Source organism: Phaseolus vulgaris, chromosome 11, assembly GCF_051622355.1.
Source record: "Phaseolus vulgaris cultivar YP4 chromosome 11, ASM5162235v1, whole genome shotgun sequence".
Taxonomy (NCBI): Eukaryota; Viridiplantae; Streptophyta; class Magnoliopsida; order Fabales; family Fabaceae; genus Phaseolus; species Phaseolus vulgaris.
The window spans coordinates 20,359,107-20,363,688 of NC_143508.1; positions in this window are offsets into that span (position 1 = coordinate 20,359,107).

A 4,582-nucleotide genomic window follows, 5' to 3' on the forward strand; every position below is an offset into this window, starting at 1 on the left:
TTGTTAGAAAGTATGGCTTTAAAATAGAGGGGGGTGAATGGTTTAAAAAGGGTTTTCGAAAACTTTTAAGCCTTGAATGAAATTACTTCGAGAATATCTTGATTAAGAAATCAGTTTTTCAAAACACAAAGCAAAAAGCACAACACCAGAAAAACAATCGGTTGTTTCGCAGAAACAATCGGTTGTTTATACCAGTTTACAAATATAAAAACTGAATTTAAAGAGTTAAGGGATAGAGAAAATGCACACAAAGATTTATACTGGTTCACTCTAAACTCAGAGCTACATCTAGTCTTATCAGAAACCACTAAGGAATTCCACTAAGCAATCAAACCTAGATCACTTACACCACAACCAAAGAAGTGACCTTGATCCCCTCAAGACACACACTCCTCTTGGTTAGCACAACAACACTAAGAATGCTGATCGTGATCCCCTCAAGAACACACAACACTTCTCAGCAAACACACAAGGTTTCTTTCAACAGATACAAGGATTACACTTGTTACAGAATGAAATCTGAAATCAATACAAGAGAAAATCCTAGCTGACACACTTTGATCAATCTCAATCTCTAAGCAATCTCAACTTTTCAAAAACTCAAAATCAGTGAAAAACTCAAATCTGTTTTTCTGTATATATCAAAGATATTGTTTGTTATCAAATCTTAACAAACTATTAATTCCCTTTAAAGATTGGTCAAAGCATTAAAAACTGGAGCGTAAACAGTTAGAAAATCATTTAATGCTCAGTCAAAGCACAAACCATTTTTCTGTTATGGTACCAAAACAAACAATCGGTTGTTTCCACGAATCAATCGGTTGTTTTAGTTTTGACAGCAAGTCAACCATAAAAACAGTTTTCAACCTTTTCTGAAAACACCTAAGTATAAAACAATCGGTTGTTTCGACAAAACAACAGGTTGTTTTTCACTTAGCTTGAAAAACACTTTTCTTTTAAAAGGATGGAGAGTGCTTATGCTTTGGATTCAATCAAGAGTGGATTACACATTAAATCTACCCCAGATCCTATCTAAAGGGCAACTTAGCAACAACAAGCACAACCAGCCTTCATCAACCTTCAAAGGGTTTGGATTCTTCAAAGCTTGAACACCACTTGGTTCAACAGAGTTGAAATTGATCTACAGCCTATGGCCATTCCATACTTGGGGAATCAATATTTTGGGGTGTTTTCCTTTGGCGCTACGGCATATGAAGTACCTTATGGTTGCAATAGAATATTTCACGAAATGGATCGAGGCCGAACCAGTGGCACAAATCACAGTCCATAAAATCCAGCACTTCGTGTGGAAAAACATAGTGTGCCGCTTCGGAATCCCGAAGAGGTTGATATCCGATAATGGTACCTAGTTCACAAGGCAGCAATTGGGCAAGCTATGTACTGAGCTGGGGATAAAACGTGTATTTGCATCAGTAGAACACCCCCAAACGAACAGACAGGTTGAGTCGGCCAACCGAGTTCTGCTCAGAGGTCTGAAAAGAAGGCTGGATAAAGCCAAAGGGACCTGGGCAGAAGAAGTTCCTAGAATTATGTGGGCCTACCACATTACCCCTCAGTCCACAACCAAGGAAACGCCATTCAACTTGGTGTATGGTTCGGATGCTATGATCCCAGTAGAAATCCAGGAAAACTCACCACATTTCCAGAACTTCGTGGTCGAGGAGTCGAACGAGGAAAGAAAGGTGAACTTGGACCTACTGGTTGAAGTGAGGGAGGAAGCAAGGATTAAGGCAGAAGCCTTGAAAAGGAGGGTGAAGTACAAGTATAGCTCTATGCTGAGACCTCGACAATTCCAGGTCGCCGACCTGGTGCTGAGGAAGGCTCATTCGTACCAATTAGAGAACAAGCTATCTCCCAAGTGGATCGGTCCTTTCAGAGTAACGAAGGCCCTTGGGAATGGAGCATACAGGCTCGAAACATTAGAAGGCAGCGCGATCCCTCGCACTTGGAACGCGACCAACCTGAAGTTTTATTTTAGTTAATCTTGCATTGTACATGTTTAAGGGGACACTCTTTTTCCCTTGAGAGGGTTTTTTAATGAGGTCAGTCGAATAAAATTTATTCAGTTAAGAAATGTGCATTGCAATTAAATGAACCTCTCTCTTGTAGTGATAAGCCAAGAGCGGAAATAGTATGGTCCCCCAAGAGGACCTCCCTCTTGCGTAAGTTCACCAAGCCCGAGAATAGTATGGTTCGCTGGAATATAGGAACCTTTTCCCTTGAAGTGATACACAGAGAAGTAAAGGTAGTTTGGACTTCCCAATAAGCCCCTCTTGTGTAAGTTCACCAAGGCGAAGAATAGTATGGTTCGCGAAACTAAAGTAACCTTTTTCCTTGAAGTGATACACAGAGAAGCAGAGGTAGTTTGGTCTTCCCAATAAACCCTAAACCCTAAACCCTAAACCCTAAAGTAACCTTTTCCCTTGAAGTGATACACAGAGAAGTAAAGGTAGTTTGGACTTCCCAATAAGCCCCTCTCGTGTAAGTTCACCAAGGCGAAGAATAGTATGGTTCGCGAAACTAAAGTAACCTTTTTCCTTGAAGTGATACATAGAGAAGCAGAGGTAGTTTGGTCTTCCCAATAAGCCCCTCTCATGTAAGTTCACTAAAGCGAAGAGTAGTATTGATGGAGGAGGGCCAAGCACATCTAGCCATGGGAGCCAAAGCCCACACCATGAAGAGCGTCTAGACCGAGGAGAGCGTCTAGCTCCAAGGAATGAGCGTCTAGGCCGTGAAGAAGGGAAGCTACCTATGGAGCGTCTAGGTGTGGAACTAGACCGTCTAGGTCCCCTCACAAGATCAATGGCTAAGCATGTACAAGCACAAGTGGATGAAGCCACGGATGGAAGAGAGAAAGCCTTGTATATGTTGCATCAAGGCCCAATAGGGGTACTTAGTAGATAGGGTAGTGTAGAAAGCACATTTGAATGAAACATTCTAGAACTTTGCTAGGTGTGACCGGTCATGGCACATGGCCTAGGCTTTGCATTTCATTTGGTTTACATTTCATGATGTATTAGCTTAGGTTTTACGTCCCAAATAGCCTATAAATAGGGAGGCTATCTCATGTATTTTGCAAGTTTATTGTGAGTAAAGTTATGCTGCCAATTTGTGCTCAACTTTGCTTCTCCCTAGAATCCTAGGCTCTAAACTTCAATTCCTTCATCTTTTCCCTTGAGCTGGCCGAACCACTCAATACCCACACTTATCATGCACCTACAAGATCAACACCACTCTTAGGAGGATTTTGTTCACTCTCATTCATTGCTTTCGCCCCATACTCTACATTGATTCAAGAAGAACTTCATGAAAATGCCATCATTTGGTATCATGAGCTTTGGTTCTTCAAGATGAGTAGCTCCTTGTCTTTTCAATTTTAGTTCTTCTTTATTTCATATTGTCATTTACTTTCCATACTTGTCTTGCTGTTTTTTACATTTTAATTTGTTCTTGGTGTGCTTTGTGGAAGATCCAACCGAAGCACTCTTATTCATTTTATCTTGAACAAGTTCTTGTGCAATTTGTGATAGGATTCCATACACCTTTGTGTTGCTATTTTCTTTTAGGCTTTGAGTCTTTATTGCTTTCATTATTTTGGTTCATATTATGCTTTGAGTCTTTAATTTTCTGAATCTATACATGTTTTGTCAAGTCATGTTCATCCATATTGTCCACAATTCATAGTAGTCCTTTTATTTGGTTTGATTGTTTCTTGATTTTGGGTCTCTTTATTTGCTTGAATCTGCTGTTCTTTGCTCCTTTGGTGCCTTTTTAATTTTTAGTTTGAGTTCATATTGTGTTTAGCTTCTACACAATTCTATTTCACAAATTTCCTTTGTGTCTAAACTTTGGTATCTTGCTGTTTTTGTTTCCAGTTTTCAGATTCCCCTGTTTTCACCTTCTCTGTTTTGGCTGTTTTAACCCAGAAAAATATTTCCACCCATAGGAAAATTTTGATTCTCTGGAAAATCCAAGTTTAAAGTGTTATACAAAGGACAAAAAAAGAATTAGGTCAAAAGAAGCAATAGAAAAAAAATGATAAATCTTTTAAAATCAGAGTGCAAATCTGAAGCGCTCCAGCTGGCCCAACCGAACACCAAAATTGCAAAATTTATTAAAAAAAAATGGTGCATGCGTTTTGAGTGATTCCAAAGCCAGATTTTAGATAAGATCCTGAATCTATTGCATATCAAATTTCAGAGTCAAATTTTAAAAATACAGCTCAGCATAAATCGGGGAACAAACACGTTTCTGGCCCACAACATTTTCCAGTGGTGCTGTTTTTTTTATTTGGTCATCTAATCTAGTGCTTTTCTTTAGGAATTCTTTTGTGTGCCAACCTTTAATTGAGTACCTTTATTTGTTTGCTTTACTTACTTGACTCTCTTTTTAGTTGTCACAATCTAAATCCTTTTGGTGGTACTGTTTTATTCAATTAAATTTGTTTCTTGCTTTTGTTCTTTGACCTCTAATTTGGGTGCTGGAATTTAATTCTTCTTTGGTGCTTATGTGAATGGGAACTTGATTTGGTTAAGGTTTAGCCTTTGCTAGGTGCTGGAAA